General features: G+C 42.2%; 1 protein-coding gene and 1 pseudogene across 1 annotated transcript in view; one reads left to right on the forward strand and one right to left on the reverse strand.

The window, feature by feature from the left end:
* Thrap3 (thyroid hormone receptor associated protein 3) overlaps positions 1 to 7,721 on the reverse strand; it is a 55,095-nt gene extending 47,374 nt beyond the window's left edge. The window contains exon 1 of the mRNA XM_046468849.2: positions 7,599 to 7,721. The gene's annotated coding sequence lies outside the window, so the exon portion shown is untranslated. The remainder of the gene's footprint in view (positions 1 to 7,598) is intronic.
* Positions 7,722 to 16,225: 8,504 nt separating this feature from the next.
* On the forward strand, positions 16,226 to 18,971 carry LOC124110019 (AP-1 complex subunit sigma-3-like; annotated as a pseudogene).
* The last annotated feature ends 4,347 nt before the right edge of the window (positions 18,972 to 23,318 follow it).

The raw sequence follows: 23,318 nt of genomic DNA on the forward strand, positions 1-23,318 counted from the left end.
TGGTTAGGAAAGTGCTTGCCTTGCATGCACAAGGCCCTGGATTCAATCCCCAGCACCGCCAAAAAAAAAAAAAAAAAAAAACATACTCTCTGGTACAACCCTGGCTTCAATCCCCTGTACTACCAAAACAAAAACCACCACCAAAAAAAACTTACCTCCATCAAAATGCAGATTACTTCTTGCCCCTCTGAAATCTCTTCACTTAACCACTGCACAAATTCTTTTCAACTGATAACTTAACAAATCTGAGTAACTAGGACTCTGAAGACCACCATCCAGTTAGGCATCTATTTATTCTCATATTAACTCATCTTTTTTTAAATATTTACTGAGCCTTTTCTATATAACAGAACATTCCAGATTGGGAGAAAAGAGAGAGAGAGAGAAAATTTTTAATATTTATTTTAGTTTTCGGTGGACACAACATCTTTATTCGTATGTGGTGCTGAGGATCGAACCCCGGGCCGCACGCATGCCAGGCAAGCGCAAGCGCGCTACCGCTTGAGCCACATCCCCAGCCCCCAGATAGGGATTAAACACCTGAATCAAACAAATCCCTGCTTACTCTCTAAAAAGAGATTAAGTGTGTAACAGATTTAAAATATTATAATGTCATGTAATAATAATGGAGGATTAAGAGGCTGGAGATTTGGCTCAGCGGTAGAGCGCTTGCCTTGCATGTGTGAGGCACTGGGTTCGATCCTCATCACCACATAAATAAATAAAATAAAGACCTATTTTTAAAAAATAATAATGGAGAATTAAGATGGGAGAAGTATCAGATGACAAGGAGAGTACTGTTTACAGAGTAACCCAAGAAGGCCTCCCTCAAGACATTTCCCAGTGTGCACACAAAGCCATCAAAATGCCAGAGGGGCTAGGGCAGCAGCTCAGTGTTAGAATACTTGCCTAGCATGTGCAAGGCCCTGAGTTCAATGCCCAGTACTTAAAAAAAAAACCTGCCAAAATTCAGATGATAGAGCCAGTCCTTGATAAAAAGCATAGTAAGAACTTAAGACTGCAAAAAGTCAGATTTTGTATCAAGGACCATTTTACTATGCCTGAAACCAAGTTTTTGTCACATTACTCTCACTCTAGAAGCCAAAGATATTAATCAACACTCCAGCCCAGCACATGCTCTACTACTACTACAGCACAGCTGTAGAGTCTCCCTAAATTGCCAAGACTGGGCCTTGAACTTGCGATCCTCCTGCCTGCACCACCACATCTAGTGTTCTGGGTAACTTTATAAAACTATCTTACCTCCATGAATTACTCCATCAGTCCTTTATTTATCCCACCCTTTTTACTAAAAGAGAAAATTAAATTATTAACCTCCCCACACAGGATTGATTACTAAAAGCAAAGCAATGAGCTTCACAGATGTTTACTATATTTTAAAGTAAAATAACTCTGGTTCTTACATCTCAAGACAAGGACCAAAAGTCCTATCATTAGACATACAGAAATTTGCCTTTGCTTGGCCTTCTACCTTCTGAGACAGGCTAAGCTATGCAGTTAGCACTCCAGATACTGCAAAGCAAAACCAGGCAGCACAAAAATGAGGACACTGCACGTATGCCAGCTAAAAAAGGTACCAGATCAATGCCTACATGCTTTCTAAAAGTCCTGGGGTTTTCTTCAATATGGAAATGAAACAATTCAAGGTTTTGGGGTTATTTTCCCCCTTACCACTTCACCTTCCTCTTCCAAAGTTACCTACAGGAAGGAAATAAGGAATTCAAAGGGAAAAAAAGTAGTAATATTATGTTAAGACAGCAAAATGACTTTGAATGCAAGCATTAGAGACCTGTATCATATATATCCAGAAAAGAAACAAATTAAAATGTATACAACAAATAAACATGTAAATCAATAAGGATCAATGGACTCTCTGCCCCACATGAGGGATACATGTCAGGCTGTAGTGGGTCTGTGGCAAACTAGAGAGCACAAGCACAAACCACAAAAGATGGTTGCTGAAAACCGAAACAGATCCAACTGCAGTATATATACACAATGGAGTATTACTCAGCAGTAAAAGAGAATAAAATTATGGCATTTTCAGGTAAATGGATAGAGTTAGAGAATAAGCAAAGTAAACCAATCCCAAAAAAAACAAAAGCCAAATGTTTTCTCTAAGTGGATGCTAATCCATAATGGGGGGGGGGGGATGAGTGGAGGAACTTTGGGTGGGGCAAAGGGCAAGGGGAGAGGAGGCATGCGAGTAAGAAAGACGGTGAAATAAAATAGTCATCATTACCCTAGGTACATACATGATTGCACAAATAGTGTGACCCTACTTTAGATACAACCAGAAGTGAAAAATTCTGCTCCATTTGTGCAATGAATTGAAGACTATTCTGTATCATGTATAACTGATTAGAACAAGTAAATTATTTAAAAAAAAAAAAAAAACAGAAAAGATCCATGGCTGCAAAAAAAATTTTTTTGGTGGGGGGTGAGGGAGAATCAGGATTGAACCCAGGGGCACTTAACCACTGGGCCATATCCCCAGTCCTTTCTATTTTTTTATTTCAAGCACATCTCACTATGTTAATTAGCACCTCATTAAATTGCTGAGGCTGGCTTTGAACTTGTGATCCTCCTGCCTCAGCCTCCTGAGTTGCTGGGATTACAGGCATGTGCCATTACCCTCAGTTTGCCAAGTCTTATTTTTCAAGAGCAGCATGAATCCAAATTTTTATATAAAATCTCCTTGTTTTTAAATGTTAACAACTAATTCAAATTATAGCACTGAGCCAAACAAAATACATCTGGAGACTGGATTTAGTCCCTAGCCTGTTTTCAACCTCTGTCATGAAAAGAAAAATACACAGTTCTCCCAGGGGCAGAACTGTAACTTCTGAGGCAGAAAACACACCCTATGATTCCAGTAAAACACTATCATCTGAAAACACACTAAAGAGACATGAACATACTTGTGAAACCCCTGATTTTTGAAGAAGAAAATCTTACTTCTTTCACACTAACTTGCACCATTTTGGCCACTAAAATAAGAACCATAAACAAAACCCAATGGAAGAAAACATTAGGAACAGACTTGTGAAACTGAACTTCCCAAATTTCAGTTCTCAGTACGAGCATAATCATTATTTTCTTTTTTTTTTTTTTAAAGAGAGAGTGAGAGAGGGAGGGAGGGAGAGAGAGAATTTTTTTTTTAATATTTATTTTTTAGTTATCGGCGGACACAACATCTTTGTTTTGTATGTGGTGCTGAGGATCGAACTCGGGCTCCACGCATGCCAGGTGAGCACACTACCGGTTGAGCCACATCCCCAGCCCCATAATCATTATTTTCTGAACAAAAAGAAACTAAAAGATGAGCTACATAGCACATAACATTTCAACTCCTTATTTCTCCTTAAAAATAAATAAATAGTCATTTCCTTTGAAAGACTAGGAAAGTCAATCCTTTCAAAGGGGTACCTGTGTGTCTTATTGCCCTGGGGAATTTTAGACAATTACTTTTTTATGGGTTATGAATCTGCATTATGAAGTTTAAGCAATGGTCCTTAAACCTTTTTGAAACTCCAATACAGAAGGGAAAGAGAAAATGTACAGCCTCAAAAAATTAATAGCAACTCAGGAGGCTGAGGCAGGAGGATTGCAAATTTGAGGCTAGCCCAAAAAACTTAGCAAGACCCTGTCTCAAAAAAAAAAAAAAAAAAATTTAGAGTTCATGGGCCCTGAGGAGTCCATGAACATAGACTGAGTATCCTCAACTCGGTACAGTGGCTCACACCTGTAATCCCAGCAATCTGGAAGGCTGAGGCAGGAGAACCACAAGTTTAAGGCCAGCCTGGGCAATTTAGTGAGATCCCCGTATCAACATAAAAAGGGCAGGGACATGGCTCAATAGTAAAGCACCCCTGAGCTAAATCCCCAGGGGGACTGGGGAGGGGGGTATCCTGCTCAAGAGAACATTAAACCTACTTAAACTCCAAACCCTCTACTTCTTCCTGTGGCTACATCTTCACTCAAACACTCTACATTAGGCAACTGCCATCTCCAGCAGGCTAGTAGCCTCTTCACTTGACATCTTCCAAGTCTATTTTGCCCCTCTGCAAAAGTAATTTTAAACTGAGCACAGTGGCACATGCCTTAATCCCAGCAACTCAACAGGCTGAGGAAGATTATAAATTCAAGGCCAGCCTCAACAATCAGCAATGGGCTAGAGTTGTGACTCAGTGGTAAAATGCTTGCCTAGCACATTGAGGCACTGGGTTCAAACCCCAACACTACAGAAAAATAAATAAAGGTATTGTGTTAATCAGCAATGCCCTAAACAACTTAGTGAGACCCTGTCTCAAAATAAAAAATTAAAGCGACTGGGGATGAAGCTCAATGTCAAAAGTGAGCCTGGGTTCAATCCCTAGTACCAAATGAAGTCACAATCTTTTTTCCTCCCTGTTTGTACTATTAAAATAACATTTTGTTGTAAATGGCCTTATGTACACACACACACACACACACACACACACACCCCTATCATAACAACCTATCTATCAGGATACCTTAACAGCTTTCCTAAACCGCCAAACCTCTCTCTTTTTTTTTTGGTGGTGCTGGGGACTGAACTCAAGAGTTTCCCTGCACTCTAGGCAACAGCTCTATCACTTGAGCTATATCCCCAGCCCACACCAACTCATCTTTAAATACTTTCCCGTGTGTAACCTACACTTTGCCTTCTTTCAATTCAGAGAGCACACTAAACTGTGAACATGTTCCTTGCGGTTTCCCTGACATCCTAACTGGTTCCTCATTCTCCCCAAAAAGAACTCCTCTGACCACTGTTAAATCTACCCCTTTTAAGTGACTATTGAAGTCTCCAGCATGACCTCCAGGCCACTTTTCTCAATGTGCAATTTATCTACTTAACCCACTATCCTGTAAATTCCCAAAAGACAAGGCCACACCTGCCTCACACTTCATTGCCTGCTTCATTGCCCACACAGGGCCTAGCACAAACAGCAAACTGGCCTAGTATATGGTTGGCTCTTGGATACAATTTGGTTTTGTTTTTTGTTTGTTTTCTTTTCTTTTTTTGGTGGTGCTGGGGATTGAACCCAGGGCCATGTGCATGCAAGGCAAGCACTCTACAAACTGAGCTATATCCCCATCCCTGGGTACAATTTGTTGAATCACTCCTTCAGTCAATCAATCAGGGTCAAATAGTGAATTGATCTTAGATGTTTATCGAATGAGTGTGTGTTAGGCAATCCATTAGTCTAATATTTGAGTAAAAAATATATTAATCACATTTCCTTCAATTCAGGATGTCAGTATGCAAGAGAAAGGCTAGCTAGAACTCTTAAGATTCTTGATAATTAGAACTATCCAATCTAAAGCAAGCAAATCATATGCCTGTGAGCTCTCCCATTCAGCTTCTTCCTTCCCCATCTCTGTGCTAATCTTGGATATACTCCAAGTTCTTCTTCCTTCCAATTTTTTTTAGTACAAAACAGATCATTCTTTGTAATCCAAAAATTTTTTCCTTTTGTTTTATTTTTGTATTTTTTTGGCAGTGCTGGGGATTAAACCCAGGGCCTTATGCATGCCAGGCAAGCCCTCTATACTGAGCTATACCCCTAAGCCTGTAAAGCATAATTCACTGGCTAAATCAAATACAGGAGTATGTACCTATTGTATTTAAAGAAATACAATAAAGAAAGCTACTACCATCACCACCAGAGCTCAAATTGAACTACACTGGGTTGGAGACATAGCTCATGCAAAAAGTCCTGGGGTTCAATGCCCAGCCCCGCAAATAAATAAACTTTCACTGGGGCTAAAAAGAATTTCTTTTTTAAATGGAGTACTACTATACATATAGGTTTATACATATATACATATAGGATTTTAATTAATTAGTTGCTTACAGAAACTTCAGCTTTTACAAAATGCAATCAAGCCTACATCACTGCACCATAATTGTTCTTGACATAGTTAAAGCACAAACAATAGTTCACAAAATACATTTTCTACCAAAAAACAAACAGCCCAATTTGCTCCACATTTTTCAAGACAGAAACCATTTCTGTACCTTTAACAGGCTTCTACTAAATAATATACACATCAGACTGTCTAGATAACAGGACAGAAGAAGCCGGGCATGATGGTAGAGACTTATAAACTCAGGGACTGAGAAGGCTGAGGCAAGAGAGTCCCCATCTCAAAAAAGGAAGAAAAAAAAAAAAGAGAGAGAGAGAACAGAAAAAAGGTTGGAGATGTAGCTCAGTGGTAAACAGTCCTTGGGTTCAATCCCCAGTACCAAAACAAAAAAATACTACCGATAATATGTCCACAAACAAAAACAAGGAAGAGGGCTGGGGTTGTGGTTCGGTGGCAGAGCGCTTGCCTAGCAAGTGTGCGGCACTGGGTTCTATTCTCAGCATCGCATATCAAAAAATAAAATAAAATAAAATAAAAAACAAGGAAGGGCATCTGAAAGGAAAGAAAACTGATGGTGTGTTAAATCCCTTTTCACTCTAAGCCCACAAACTAGAAATCCTATACACGACGAAGAGAATGTTGATGATAGTAGCTAAGTAGTCTTTACTTGGTCTTCACAATAACCCTGTAAAGTGCGAAATTCACTACTATTTCAGCACTGTTACTTTAAAAACAAGAAAACCAAGGCACTTAGAAGAGAAAATTCGATCTAAAATCAAAAATTGGCAGAGCCCAAATATGAACTCCGCCAGACTGGCTCAAGGATCCTTCCGTAATGCTGCCCCCTTAAGTTTCACTAGGCTGGTCCGGCCGGGCCATACCACTCTCAGACGTTTTCCTTTCAATCCAATTAACAACTTCCCCGTCAATACTGCACTCCCACTGATGGCTTCCAACTTCTGGGCACCAGAGTTGCTCACCATTTCCGCCGCCACTCTCCACCCCACAGACTTAGAAGAGCAAATAGTAGCTGATAAAAGTTGCTTAGATGCTAAGAGAAACTACTTCATATATGCAGGACACAGGCCAATGACCACTGGAATGTAAGTCGGCCTCACTTCCAGCCTCCTAAGAAAAAAAAAGTGCGAACGCTATTTTTTTTTTTTTGAAAGGAGATGAACGTGGATTATGCCTCTCTTGGCCACAAGGCAGAAGCGAACGGAAATATTAACATTTACTGAGTGCCAGCAAACATGCGCCCTAAAACAGAACCAGGCCAATGGGGAGACTGTGAGGGGGGAAGGGCATTCAAGAGTTCCGGGAAAGGGAGAATCCAAATAATAGGGTTCATAAGATCAAAAGGGGCTGAGGGGAGGAAAAGTGGAAGCCTCCCCAGGCAGATTGCAAAAAGGAGACAGAGATGTAGACGCTGCCCGGCAAAGAAGGCGGCCTAGAGCCTGGGGAGCTAGGCCCGAGCGAAGAGAAGCCCTGAAGGGCGGGGAGGGGGAGGAGCCGGAGGAAGCGGGGCCCGCTGAGAAGAGGCCCGGGTGTTAGCGCGGGGGAGAGGCTCCACGCCAGGCCTTTCCCCTAACCCAGACGCAGCCGCCGCAGAGAAAAGATAAAATAGAAAATGATTGGAGCCGGTGGAGCTGTCCCAACTCCCAACAGAGGCGCTCACTCACCTGGGCCCACCGCAGCGACCGCAGCTGCAGCCTCGCAACGGCACAACCGGCCCGAACCTCGCCCCCGCCCGACAGTGCGCCCCGCGTCCCCGCTCTCCGTCGACCGCTGCGGCTGCGTCGCTCCGCTGCCTCCTGGGAAATGTAGTCCTTGGCCGGCCCCTCCGCGCTGACTGGGCGGACTCCTGAACTACATTTCCCGAAAGAAAAAGCGAGCGTTGGGCCCGCCGCTTTGCGTCACGCGCCGGGCTGTCGGCAGTCACGTGGGGTGCTCCGTTCCGTCCCTTCCCCCCGCCTGGTGGCCTGTGGAAGAGGGAGGGAGGTGGACCGAAGGGGCGGGGGCGTTGCTGACGCCACTGCCTCCACCATTTTGGAACCAGCCTCTAGGGAGGGACTGAGCCCCACCCACTCTCTGGCCGGCCTGCGTAGTCGAAAAGTCTTGGAACAGGGAGTCGGGTCGCCTGGTTTTCCTGCTCAGCCTTGCCACCTCTCGCTTTGTGACCTTGAGCAAATCGGCTCCCTTCTCTAAACCTGTTTCCTCCTCTATAAAATGAGATTCAGAATCCCTATTCCACAGAGTTATTGCTCCGACAAAGTAAGGTACATGAGAGTATCTTACTTTCAAGTACCTTGAAAGCGCAACGCAAAATGAAGGCGTTTTTGTTTTTAATTCTAATAGTGTGACCTCCTTCAGAGGCCCAGGAGCGAAGATGGGCAGCGATCTCCCCAGCCTTGTCTTCCCGTTGCCTCTCCGTCCAGCTTTGGGAACACAGAAAGAGGTTTTTCTGAGTGTGATCCTCTGAAGGAAGTTTGTTAAAATGGGTGGCACTTGCCTGTTGAAACAGCAGTCTCTCGGGAGCGTAGCCGTGGCATCTGAGTTTTAAACAGCCCTCTCCGATAAGTTTTTTGCACATGTGCTTGAGAACTACTGCATTTCTCTGGGTTTTGCCCAGACTGATTTCCTCTGCAACTGCTGCCCTAGTGAACTCGCACATGTTAGACTCAGCTCAAATATCACCTGTTCTGTGATGCTTTCCAAGTTTACTAGTTCTCCCCATCTCTGCTCCTAAATTAAGTTTACACCTTATACTGTAATCGTCAGGGCTGGTGTTCTTGCCTTTCAAGCAGACTGTGAGCTCCTTGAGAGCAGAGATGAATTTGTATGGATTTCTGCATGCTCAGGACTAAGAAGACAAAGTATACATCAATACTTTTTTTGTAAGTTTTTTGAGGCAGGGTCTCCCTAAGTGGCGCAGAGAAGCGTCAAACTCAGGATCCTCACCTTCAGCCCAAGTTGCTAGGATTACAGGCATAAGCCACCATACCCAGCTCAAGAAATATTTTTAGGGCTGGGGATGTGGCTCAAGTGGTAGCGCGCTCGCCTGTCATGCGTGCGGCCCGGGTTCGATCCTCAGCACCACATACAAACAAAGATGTTGTGTCTGCCAATAACTAACTAAATAAATAAATATTTAAAAAAAAAAAAAAAAGAAATATTTTTAAAATATCTGCTCTTGAGCAGGGTGCAGTGGCCCAGGCCTGAAACTCATGAGGCTGAAGTAGGCCTGTGCCACTTAGACCCTGTCTCAAAATAAAAAAGGGGCTGTGGATATAGCTCCCATAGTATGTTTGCCTAGCATGCACAAGGCCCTGGATTCAATTCCCAATAACACAAGCTCACCAGGTTCACCTCAAGTCAAACACCATGCCACATCAGCCCTCATGCCTGCCAGCCCCAGCAGCATGCCTTCCACACTACTTTCTTCTTTCTTGGGAGCACTTCCTGTAAGCAGCATACTGTGTAGCGCTTCTTGAAACCTTCTGATTCAACTTAATTTTCTTTTTTTTTTTTTAATATTTATTTATTTATATTTTAGTTTTCGGCGGACACAACATCTTTGTTTGTATGTGGTGCTGAGGATCGAACCCGGGCCGCACGCTCGCCAGGCGAGCGCGCTACGCTTGAGCCACCTCCCCAGCCCCACAACTTAATTTTCAATTCACAGATTTTCTGGGTGTCTGCTATTTGCCATGCCCAATGCATAAACCTGGGTACAGTGGTAAACTAGGTGGGTACAAAAATATAAAATCACTCCTCTTAGCTTCTGAAATAATGTATCTTTGATCTCTTCTATACCTCTCTGTAAACCTCTGTCCTTTCTCTGGAAAGAAATTTATCCCAAGGTTTTAGTCTCCATCCTCTCCTTATTCAACCTCTCTCTGAGTGGCCTTTCTCCTTTATTGATCTGACATACTCCGGTGACTTCTACATCTCTTCTCTCTTTGGAGAATCTTATTCCTTATCTACATCTTAGACTGAATTCATGTAGGTAGTTCCAAATGGCCATCATACTCTAATTTCCCACAGGAACCCCCAGAAACTGAACTCTCCCTCCTTCCAACACAGCTTTACCTAGTAATTGTGTAGTTAATTGTTTATGTGTCTGCATTCACTAGGTTTTGAGCTCCTTTCAACAGAGAGAATACTTTATCCCTCCTCATATATTGAACACTTACAACATGTCAAGCCCTGTGCTGGATGCTCAGGAGAAAAAGGATAAACAAAACAAGTGTAGCTCTTTCCCTCTCAGAGCTTACTTTCAACATGGGAGACAATATGAAGAGATCTATTAGCCAGTCATGGTGATGCACAACAGTAATCCCAGGGTCTCAGGAGGCTGAGGCAGGAGGATCACAAGTTCAAAGCCAGTCTCAGCAACTTAGTGAGACCCTAAGCAACTTAGTGAGACCCTGTCTCAAAATAAAATATGAAAAAGGGCTGAAGATGTGACTCAGTATTTAAGCATTCCTGGGTTCAATTTCTGCTAACAAAAAAAAAAGAAGAAGAAGAAGAAGAAGAAGGCCAAGGCAGGAGAATTGCAAGTTTGAGGCCAGCCTCAGTGATTTAAGCAAGATCTTCAGTGATTTAAGGAGACCCCCATCAACTTAGTGAGACCCTGTCTCAAAATAAAAAATAAAAAGGACTGGGTTTAAGCACTGCTAGGTTCAATCCCTTGTATCAAAAAAAAAAAAAGAAAGAAAGAAAGAAAGAGTCTATCAGCACGGTGGTCCATGCCTGTAATTCTAGTTATTCTGAAGGCTGACACAGGAGGATCCTAAATTCAAGGCCAACCTGGGCAACTTAGTGAGACTCTCTCTCTCTCAAAAAAAAAAAGAAAAGAAAAAGAAATAAAAAGGGCTGGGAACTATAGGTCAATGGTAAAGCACCTCCAGGCTCAACTCTCAGAAGAAAAACAAAAAGAATATATCATATGCCTATTATTTTACTACTGTGATAAGTGCAAAATAGGAAGTTATATTCTTTGATAGTGTAGAGCAAAGGTTAGCAAGCTACAAACAGCCTAGGGGCCAATTCTGGCACACCTCCTATTTGTTTTGTTTGTTTTTTGTTGTTGTTGTTGTTGTTTTGTGATACTGAGGATTGAACCCAAGAGCACTTTATCTCCCAGCCCTTTTTATTTTCGGATGGGATGTTTTTTATTTGCTGAGGCTGGCTTCAAAATTGTGATCCTCTTGCCTCAGTCTCCTAGATAGTTGGGATTAAAACTCAGCTTGTTTTTACAATTCAAAATGATGATAATAAAAATGAAAAGAAAGAATATCCATTTTATGATAAAGAAAAAGTACGTGAAATTCAAGTCCAGCATCTATTTACCTAATGCCTTAGGCTGCTATGAGAGCAGAGATGAGTAGTTACAACAGAGACTTTGCAAAGCCTAAATTATTTGCCATTTTCCCTTTACAGAAATAGCTGACTAACTCTTGGTAAAATCTGGAGGTCCTGAGGAAATTACCCAAAACCATGTAGTTTGCTGGGCCAAGAATTGGGGAAGAACATTCCAGACAGAAGGAGCATCACATGGAAAAGTGCTGTGATGTGAAGGAACTTGCCACTTCCTACAGACTGTTGAACCCTCATCAACCCTGGAGAGGATTAGGAAATAGAGGACAATGAGGCTGCTGAGGCCATGAGTCAGATCCTACCAGGTTTGATAGCTTAGTTTGAGGATATTGGGTTTTATTCTGAGAACAATGGGAAGCTATTGAAAGCTTTATGAGCAGGGAGGGATGTGATTCAGATTTCCTTTTCTAAATCATTACTCTGGCTGGGCACCATGGTACATACTTGTAATTCCAGCAACATGGAGGCTGAGGCAGGAGCATTACAAGTTAGAGGCCAGCCTGGACAACTTACTAAGATCCTATCTCAAAAAATAAATAAATAAAATAAAATAAAAAGGCTGAGTTCAGTGGTGGAACAGCCAGTAGTTAAAGAAAAAAAGACAGAAGAAAAAGATATGTAGAAGATGATATCTCCTGATCTTGATATTAACCACGTATGAGACAGAGGAGGAGATGGATGTGGGAGGAGCCAGGTTGCGGCCCAGGTTTCGTGATTTGAGCAGCTGTGTGAATAGAAGAACTGTTACTACCTCTGTCCCCTACACTGCTTTTTCAAGTCTCACCACACATCACAATATGTTGAGATCATCTATCAAATGCCTGTGCCTCTTGCAGAGAAACTACTCCTAGAAGGCAAACTCCTAGTTTGTTCTTTTTCTCTCTAGACCCTGGCAGAGCCAAGCCCAGATTTGGCAACGAATATATGTGTATGGACTTTCTTAGTTCTTGCTTGTTTCTGTTAAGAGTTCCTCTGTCCTTCTGATCACCCAGGCTCAAATCTCACAAGAACCCTGGTTTTCTCCTTCCTCCTCACCACCGTTAGTCACAAAGCCCAATGTATTCTGCTCCCAGAACTCTGCTGGCTCTCCTATCATCCTTGTTAAAACACGAAGCAAAGAAAAGACCACCGACTCCAATTTTATTATTTTTTTTTAGAGAGAGAGAGAGAGAGAAAACTTTTTTTGGCGGACACAACATCTTTATTTGTATGTGGTGCTGAGGATCGAACCCAGGCCACACGCGTGCCAGGCGAGCGTGCTACCTCTTGAGCCACATCCCCAGCCCCCAACTCCAATTTTAAATCAAATTAAAGCAAGCTTGTAATTCCGACTAGCCGGGACTGTCCCTCCCTAAATCTTTCAGTTAGAGAACAGAACTCCAGCTCTCTGGGAGCGCAGTTTTATAGCACAAAAAGTTGCAAAAGGTGGGTGTATTGAGAACTTACAGATAACAGGATTTTGACAAGCATAATACAAAGGCAGGTAATAGGTTAATGGTCTAAATGGTTCAGCACTTAGGGAGTAAATTTAGATCCCAACCTCAGAATTTATGAGGCACCATTAGGGTTTCAGAGAGGGTTGTTATCTGGTTAGGGAAAACCAGGCATGGGTGAGTTCAAGGCACAGGCAGGCATTCCAAGCAAGTTTAAAACATCAAAATAACGTCAAGGCCAAATAGAAATCCTAATATTTTACAGAAAATAGAACTGTATCTTTTATAACTCTTGACAAGATGACTCCTGATCTTAGGATGGAATTAGTCTGGGTTCATCCATCCTATCTTAGGCCTTCACATGTTTTAAGAGCAGGGGAGAAATGTGATTCAGATTTCCTTTTCTAAAGCATTACTCTGGCTGGGCATTTGGTGCACACTTGTGATTCCAGCAACTCAGGAGGCTGAGGGAGGAGGATCACAAGTTGGAGGCCACTTTTCTAAGCACTTTATGCTACCTTAGCCAGAGTAAGAGCTACAAAGTGTTGGGTCTGGTAAGTTCTCTTCCCTGTCCTCCCTGCCTCCTGCCTCTCTCCATCCAGGCCTTCCTCTGGAAGGTAAACAGCACAGTTTCTCACATAGGCTCTCAGGAGCAATCAAATCCTCAAGTCTAAAGGCCCTGAATGGTCTAACCTCTGACTCTCTCCAGTTCACCATCACCTTTAAAGGCTATCATTGGGGCTGGGGATGTGGCTCAAGCAGTAGCGCGCTTGCCTGGCATGCGTGCGGCCTGGGTTCGATCCTCAGCACCACATACAAACAAAGATGTTGTGTCCGCAGAGAACTAAAACAATAAATAAAAAATAAAATAAAATAAAAAATTTTAAAAAATAAAGGCTATCATTGTATTAGAATGGAAGATAATCCCAAGGCCATCCTTGTCCTTAACCAGTTTTGGGTCCTTCCAACATAATGCTCCGGTCATGAGTGGTCATCTTCACCACACTCTAGGCTTCCTGCCTCCTGGTGTCTACTGGTGCTCTGCCTCCCAAGAAGCCTCATCAATCAAAGGTCAGTTTAAGATCTTCTTCCCCCAAGAGTACCTTAACACTGACTCTGCATTCGTCCAGTTCTGCCTGTGATTTCTACATATTTCATTCTTGTGATTTCTACACATCTCATCTCACCATGAACCCAGGAGCAAATAAAATAACATCTGTTGCTCAGTCACTCAGCATCCTTCATGCCTCTTCTCCTTTTGAGAGCACTCTGATAACCCTCTAAGAAGCTAGCCCTCTCCCACTCTGGCTCCAAGGTGAGCAGGTGATGGGCTGATCAGCACATTTCATTCCCTTGGCCACTGTGATTGACAAGTGGCTCAAACCAAGATAGTAAGGCAATGAGTGTCAGCCTGAGACCTTGGCTGGAACACCCGGACAGGGGCCCTCCTGTTCTTCTGGGATTGCTAAACTGGAAGAGCATTGGCCTGGGCTTGTTAATGGTCTTCTTGGCAACTGTTTGGAGAGAGACTTCCCTAGAGTAAAGCCAACAGAGTTGGAAGCAGAGCCATGAATTGAGAAAGACGTGTTCTCTGTTGTACCTGTTGAGCCCTTGGATACAGCCGTGCCTGAGTGAGCAAATTTCTGGACCTTTCCATGCCATGAGCAATAAATGAGTTGGTTTCTGTTACTTCTAAGTTGGAGTTATGACTGAGAGAAGTTGATAGAGCAATCTGTTGTATTCAGGAGGCTTTTGGGCTGGGAATATAATTTAGTTGGTAGAGTGTTTACCTCACATGAACAAGGCCCTGGGTTCAATCCCCAGCACCACAAAAAAAAAAAAAGGCTCTCAGGGCTGGGGCCACCCACCTTTAGTCTCAGCTACTTGAGAGGGTGAGGCAGGAGAATCACAATTCTAGGTCAGCCTGAGAAGTTTAATGAGATCCACCCTTTCTCAAAATAAAATATGAAAAGTAGTAGAAAGTCTCTGGATTCAATGCCCGGTACCACATGCAAAATGTATGTTTTCAACTTCTATAGATTCTGGCTTAGTTAGCATGGGATAGGGCCTTCAATAACCGTAATGGTTTTTTGTGGCACTCTACCACAGAGCTACATCCCCAGCCCTGTGTGTGTGTGTGTGTGTGTGTGCGCGCGCGCGTGTGCATATATAATTACTTATAATTTATATAAGTAATATAAATTAATTAATTAATTAAAGTTCCATCGACATTAAAAAAAAAGGAGGGTCAAAAGCCCCCAAATTTAGTATAAATAATAGAGCAAATGAACAGATGTTCAGCCAGCCAATACTGATGCCCTCAGTATTGATGAGGACCTGGACTGACATTCCAACACTTTTTATCGTTTGCTGATCCTCTGCATCTTGCTCACCACTCTCAAAGTCTACAGCCACATCTTGACCTTGGTGAGAGCTGCAACTTCTCCCTACAACCCTCTCCTCAATCAGCTATCAGCTCTACCTCACCAGAAGCCTGCCTTGGTTCCAGACCTGAGTGTGCATCTGCTGGACTTAAAGCATAAGGCTTGAGACTTTTGATCTGACATTTGAACTTAGCCCACAGAGGGAATGTCTGTCATTAGCCTGTCATGATTAAAGTGTGTTTGCAGTGCTTAGAATTAATTAATCTAGAATTGTTTACTGTGAATTGATTATGTCTATCACAGTGCCTAACATTAAGGATTGTCATTTTCTTGAACCTATAGAGGGGGCTATGGCTGTGGCTTAGTGGAAACACACTTGCCAGGCATGTGTGAGGCACTGGGTTCGACTCTCAGAACCACATATAAATAAACAAATAAAGGTCTGTCAACAACTAAAAAAAAAAAAAAACCTATAGAGTGGGGGGCGGGGGTTGTGGCTCAGCGGTAGAGAACTCACCTAGCACGTGCGAAGCCCTGAGTTTGATCCTCAGTACCACATAAAAATGAATAAATAAATAAAACAAAGGTAAAAAAGTAACCTATAGAGTGAAATTGTATTGAGTGATTTGAGTGAATAAAGCATTGAAGACAGCAGAAATGTGTGAACATTCTTTATTTCGCTCCCTTGACTGCATAAGTCGCATCTTTTGCCCATTGCAACACATCCCCAGCCCTTTTGCCTCAAATGTGTGATCCTGCTACCTCAGCCTCCCAAGTAGTAGCTGGGATAACATGCATGTACCACAGCTCTCTGCTAGGAGAGTACTTCTTAAAAAAAAAAAAAAAATGGGGGCTGGAGATGTGGCTCAAGTGGTAGCACGCTCGCCTGGCATGCGTGCGGCCCAGGTTCGATCCTCAGCACCACGTACAAAAAATAAAGATGTTGTGTTCGCCAATAAATAAATAAAAATATTTTTTAAAAATTCTCTAGGGGAGCCGCGCGGGCTCCTGCGCTCGGGTCCGGCCCTCGGGTCCTTCGCGCTCGGGTCCGGCCCTCGGGTCCTTCGCGCTCGGTGCTTTCGGGACAGGGGCGGTGGCGGCCGGGTCACCATGGGACAGCATGTTGAGAGTGCAGAGGTCTGAACTGAGAAGTCCCACTTCCCCAAGTGAACTCACTTCCCAAATCTGTGGAAGAGAATTCACCTGCAGGCCCGCTGTGGACTCAACTGGCCCATTATAGATACATTTCATATTGCTCTTCAGTCGACAAGGGAAATTGCGGCTGCAGAAATGGTACACCACCCTCCCCGACAAAGAAAGGAAAAAGGTCACTCGGGAAATTGTTCAGATTATTCTCTCTCGTGGTCACAGGACAAGCAGTTTTATTGACTGGAAGGAGCTAAAACTTGTTTATAAAAGGTGTATGCTAGTTTGTATTTTTGCTGTGCAGTAGAAAATGAAGACAATGAGCTTTTGACACTAGAGATCGTTCACCATTATGTGGAGCTGCTGGACAGATACTTTGGGAATGTGGAGAAATTCAGGAAACATCCAAGAAAACTGCTGTCAAAGCTATTGAAGACTCTGATATGTTACAAGAGACAATGGAAGAATACATGAACAAACCTACATTTTAACTGTACATCTACTTGAAGACTCCGAGTGCTATGAATTGTAAATTTACAAACAAGCAATGCCTTACAGTCAGTCTTGACAAAGCCTCTGGCACCATGCCAAAAATAACTTAAAGGGATTCTTTGTTAACTAGCACAAATTGAAGTCATTTAACATGATATATTTATAATTGCTACACATCTGTATTATACTATATATGAGTACTTTTTGTGTGCCTGGTTTCTTGAAACGACTGTTGAATAACCCAACGGATGAATAGTTGTTTGCAATGTTTTAATTCCATGTGATATTTTAAAGCTAATTTTGAAAAAAATGATTGCAATATATTTGCATTGCATTTGACCTCCTACTGACAGGTTGAAAACTGTATTGTTGATAACCTGTGATTCTGAAAGTAAAGTATATATTATTAATGCCTTTCCTAAATATTTAATTTTTAAAAGTATATATTAATTCAAACTTATGTTAATAGTTGAGTTCATACCTAATGCTGGATATTTTTCAAATACTTAATAATACTGTAATTTCAGACCAGATACAATGTATCTTATTTTAATGTTCTGAATTCATTTATTTTTTGAGGATTGGAATTAGAGACGATAACCAAAGAAAGTATAGAACTTAACAAGTGTTCTTGAGGCTTTAGGAGCTGCTACCTAGGCTGAGGTTTTAATTTTACCTTTTAATTGAATATAAGGGACATTCCAGTAAGGTTATGTTTTCTACAAACTCTATATATTTATTAAGATTTTTAGAGATCCAGAGATCTAGTGTCTGTGACATTCTTTATTATAAAAATAGTTTATTAGGGATTAATAACAATGCAATAATTATTATTGCTACTACTATTTTAAAAATCTCTTATGTTAAAAGCACTCTTAGTTGCTTGAGAGGTTTTATTTCAAATATTTTTAATGTAAATTTAATATATTTTAAGTCATTGCTTATTAGGCTTACTAAGGGCATTTATTAGCTATCATTGCAGTCTAAATGGTGGATGATTTTCCTTCTCCCTTCCGCAAATTTTCTGCTTGACATTACTGTAAATATGTCACCTTAATGCTTCCTGGAATGAAAATTCTACATGACCAGGTACTAAATATGATCTGAGCTGGGCCTGGTGGCACATGCCTGTAATCCCAGTGTCTCATTAAGTTGAGGCAGGAGGATTGTGAGTTCAAAGCCAGCCTCCGCAATTTAGAGAAGCCCTAAGTAATGTATCGAGACCCTATCTCTAAATAAAACATAAAAAAAGGGCTGGGGATGTGGCTCAGTGGTTAAGTGCCCCTGGGTTCAGTCCTCGGTACCAACGAAACAAAACAAAACACAAAAATGTGATCCGACACATAATGGGGAAATAGCTGGCACTGTTCTGTCTTGGTGCCTTTCTCTGAAATCTTACCTGTACATTTTCAATGGGAGCCTGAGGGCTGGTATCGCTCATAGTGGAGCTGTCAGTGCCTCCTAGTGCTTTTCTTAAGGCAATCCAGCAGATTCCATATGGTACCCCCTCATAGAACATGATGGAAAGACCTCCTCTGTGGGTCACCTCAGTAGAGGGCTTCGGGAAAAGGCAAGATGGGAGTACAAGAACGGAGGGCTAATTGACCAATTCCCCAATATAACCATTATTTAAAGGAAATAATTCAGATGAGTATATGGAATAATCACTGGGCTTTTAACTATTTCCTCAAATTAATAATATGATTGCAATTATGGCATCAGACTGAAGTTTTATCATTTTTTATCACCGTGTCTACTGTTTCTTTAGTTCTTTAACTTTTTTTTTTTTTTTTTGGTAAATATGGTGAAACTCTGTTTTTCAAGACAATTTTATAAAAGATTTTGTACTTTCATGTAAATATATCACAGTTTTTCTGGTTCCTTTCCATTATTTTTGGATGAAGGTATTTTTTGAACCTCATTAAATGTACTAAATATGTTCTGGATAATTCCATATTAGAGACTGTCTAGCTATGCATAGATATTCTCAGACTTCCTGTCACATACAGAAAATGATTATGTCTTTGTGGCACACTGGGGTAAGTTTGTGGCACACTGAGGAATTTGGGGGGCATCTTTTATGGGTTTTGGTGAAAATAGTCATTACATTTTCTTTGTATTGTATAATTATCACAAGGGTACCAAGTGCAAGGAATGGCAATAAATATTCAGCTTGTATAATGCTTCCAAATAAAATATTTAAAAAAAAAAAAAAAAATTCTCTAGGGGCTGGGGACATAGCTCAGTTGGTAGGGTGCTTGCCTCGCATGCACAAGGCCCTGGGTTCAATCCTCAGCACCACCAAAAAAGAAAAAAAAAAATTCTCTAAAAAAAATGATTTTTTCTTTGTGCTTCTCAAATTATGCTAGGAGAACAGGCTGTTTTGTTTTGTTTTGTTTTGTTTTTTTCCCCCCTCAAAAACTGGAAATTGAACCCAAGAGCATTCTACCACTGAATTACATCACCAATCCTTTTTACAGGGTCTTACTAAATTGCCCAGGCTGGTCTCAAATTAGCGATCCTCCTGCTTGGCCTCCCAAGTCCTTAGGAATACAGGCGTGTGCCACAGCTCCTAGCTTTGTGTTTGTTTTTAATTTCTAATTCATCATAGAATCTTTAATAAAATGCAATAAAAAATGTTTTACTAGGGGGCTGAGATTGTAGCACAGTGGTAGAGCACTTGCCTAGCACATGTGAGGCACTGGATTCTATCCTCAGACCACATAAAATTAAATAAAATAAAAGTATTGTATGTCCATCTACAACTAAAAATATTTTTTTAAATGGTTTACTAGGAAAGTGAAATTTAAAAAGACATATGAAGCACAATTTTTGTTATTAGATTCAAAAGTCATGAAGTTACTACGCCTCATTGCCATCAATGACTTCTTTTTCTTTTTCTTTTTTTTTTTTTTTTTTTTGATACCAGGGATTGAACCCAGAAGTGCCTTATCACTGAGCTACATTCCAGACTTTTTTTTTTTTTTTGAATCAGGGTCTCGTTAAGTTGCTAAGACTGGTCTTGAACTTGCGATCCTCCTGCCTCAGCCTCCAGAGTCACTGGCATTACACATGTATACCATCATGCCCAGCATCACTGATATTTTAAAACACTCTCAATTCATTAGGGATCATATTGACATTAACCTTATGGACCACACTCTTACACTACTATAGTATATACTTCCAGGCCCCATGCCTGCTCACTTCTGTCTTTACCCTCACCCCTACCTAAGGAAAGCAGGATGTGGTACTAACTACCTGTTAATACTATTTCCCACTCTGGATGTCCCCTGGCAGTGAGACATCCCCCTTCAAGGTGGCAGTGACACTTCTTGGACTCTAACTTGATAGTTCTGGGTCCCTGCAAAATTAATTATTCCCAAGTAACATAAATGTCAGTTTTCAGAGCCTCAAGGCCCGGCTTGAACTCTAGAAGCTGCCTTTCCCACCTACCAACCTTTCATCGGAAGCAGGAGCCTGGACCACACTGATCTATCTCCCCCGAGCTAACAGGGGCTTCATTCCACACTGGAACATTTATTTTTAGTCTTGCTAAGGTTAGGATATAGTTTGAGTGTGTCCTCCAAAGGTTATGGACTGGAAGCTTGGGCCTCAGTTGTGGTGTTGAGGTGGTACAACCTTAAGGACATTGGGCTAGAGGTGGGACCTGGGAATGTGACTCAGTGTTAGAGTGATGGCCTAGCATGCAGGAGGCCCGACGAGTTCAATCTTCTGCACACACACACAAAAGGTGGAGATGCTAGTGGAAGTCGGTTATATCATTAGCAGTACCATTCTCAGAGGAATTCCTGAGGAACCCCAGTTAGCTCCTGTGAGAGTTAGTTGTTATAAAAAGAATAAACCTGGCCCTGAATCCCCTTTGTTTCCTGTTTTTTTCTTCTCCTACTCCCACCATGATGCCATGTCAGCCCTCACCTTCAGAGACCAAACTGATGAAGCTGCATAATCCTGGACTTTCAATCTCCAAAACTGTGAGCTAAAATAAACCTCTTTTCTTTGTACAATCTTAGTTCAGGTGATTTGTTACAGCACCAAAAAAATGGACTAATACAACTCCTATAACCTGCTTCATTGAAATGGATTTTAAAAAAAATTTGGGTTTAATTCAGTATTTCTCAACTGGGAGAAATTTTATTCCCCAGAGGATATTTGGCTATGTCTGGAGATATTTCTGGTTGTCACAACCTTCCCCCCATGGATGTACTACTGACATCTAGAGGGTAGAGACCAGGGATGCTGCTAAACATCCTACAGTGCACACACAGCACAGCCACTTACAACAAAGGATAATCCTGCTCAAAATATCGATAGTACCAAGATTAAGAAACTCTTTATCTTGCTTAGAGAGAAGTTCAGTCTTCAGGCTGTGAGCTTTAAAATATTCTTATGTAAAATCAACGAACACAAGTGGGTATTTCATAGTTCTTCAATAAATTCCTACTTTCTCTCCTTCCCCCAACTCCTGTATGGGGAAGTGGTAGAGGCTGTGGTGGGGAAAGGTTGCAGAGATAGATTGGGGTCAGGTGAGCATCAGAGACGGGGTTACATAGCACAAAGAACACAGGCTTTGGTGTCAGCCAAAGGTGTGCATCAATCAGTCCGGCAGATTCCGGCCTTGACTAATTCCTTAGCTATGTGCTTGTCCTGAGTGAAGGAGGACCACAACATCTCCACTCCAGGTATTCAGCTACTCCTATGACTTCATCCTGAGGCCCTAGGGAGTCACGGGGTGGGGTGGGGGGAGTTAGGTGGGCAGGAGAGACTGAGTGGTCACTTTCACAGCTTGATGGGGAGAATACTTACTCTACCAGTGCCTATGTTTAATTTCCCTCCAGGTAGGCCAGGAAGTCTTTCATGATGTCTAGCCAGAATCTCTCCTTATATAGCCTTGCTCTCCTTTTGAGTAGCTCAGATGCTCAGCTGGTCTTTGCCGCCACACTGGTCTGACTATGTAGCCCAGAAACAGATCAAAGTGGTAATTTGCATTTTGGCCCCCTTGCTGTGGGCATGTTTCTTCCTTCCTGCCTGGGGGTGGGGACTGAAGCTGTTTAAAGGCTTCAGAAGTTTCCCAGCCAAAAGCAGAGTTGCCAGGCACCAAAAGACATCCCCCAGCCAGGGCTTTTGTTTACTAAGGCCTGGCTCCAGGAGAACTGGGTTACTCCAGATCTCAGGGTTCCCAGCTCAGAAGGGGCAGAAGTAAGCCCATCAGAGAAGGTCTGACAAATTCTCTGAAGCCTGGATAAACCAACACAGGTCTAGCTGTCTGCTGCTGTTTTTTCCTTTCCTTGAGTAATAGAGACTTTGCATGGCTCCATTTCAGATCTCCCAGGACCTCTGATAGGCCTGCAGCATTGCTGTTTGTGGGAGAGATGGGGCTGTGAGCACTAAGAGTGGTTACCTTGGAAGTCAGAGCAAAAGACTGGCCATGCCTAGCAGATCCAGGAGAACACAGTTGACTGAGGATCAGAGTCCTCCTCTAAGTGGTCAAGGCTGGGTAAACCCCCTGAAATTATATGCAGGGTTCAGAGGAGCAGGACATTATTTTAAAATTTACAAATTTATAATAAAGGGGGCTGGGGATGTGACTCAAGCAGTAGTGCGCTCGCCTGGCATGCATGCGGCTCGGGTTCGATCCTCAGCACCACATACAAACAAAGATGTTGTGTCCGCAGAGAACTAAAAAATAAATATTAAAAAAAAAATTATAATAAAAGTACATCCAAAAGTAATAACACTCAGCCATGCACAGTGACACAACGTCTGTAATCCCAGTGATTTGGGAGGCTGAGGCAGGAGGATCTCAAGTTCAAAGTCAACCTCAGCAACTTTGTGTGGCCCTAAATAAAAAAATACAAAAAAAGGCTGGGAATGTGGCTCAGTGATTGAGTGCCCCTGGCTTTAATCCCTGATACCAAAAAAAAAAAAAAAAAAGTAATAACACTCAAAGTGCATCACCTGCTAGTTATTTTACTATTATCTGTGTTCTTGAGGTTGTTCACATCTGGATGGTGGAAATGCTGTTTGCAATTGGCCATAGTGGGAGTATTCACTCCATGGGAAATCTGCAAATGCTACAAATCACATTGCTCCCTAATGAACCCAGACAGACAAGTTGTTGGTAAACATCTACCAGAGGTTTCCAAAATATGGCTGTGATTGAATTTCCCATCAGCCAACCTGGCAGGGATTTTGAAGCAAATCATCCAATTCAAGAAATAACTACATGGAACACTCTTACATATTTATGGAATAAAATACACACATGCTACAGGGTTGTCCACACATACTTGAGGGCTTGTCTCTCTCTCCTCCCCCTCAAAGCTCCCCCTCATACATCCCCAAATATATCTGTGATGCTTTCTGGGTACTATAGGAACAGAAGCCCATGAGGGCAGGGACCTCATTCTCTACTCAAGCCCTGACTTCAGCAGCCCCTCAGATCCCTTTTCAGTCTTGGCAGCTCTCCAAGTTTGGGTTTGGTTTCCCTGTTAGGGCAGTGGAAGCCATCCTAGGTGGAGGGCTGATGGGAGAACTGATCACA

This window comes from Marmota monax, unplaced genomic scaffold (assembly GCF_021218885.2).
Source record: "Marmota monax isolate L192 unplaced genomic scaffold, Marmota_monax_Labrador192_F-V1.1 WCK01_AAM20220418_F8-fsc00008, whole genome shotgun sequence".
Classification (NCBI taxonomy): domain Eukaryota; kingdom Metazoa; phylum Chordata; class Mammalia; order Rodentia; family Sciuridae; genus Marmota; species Marmota monax.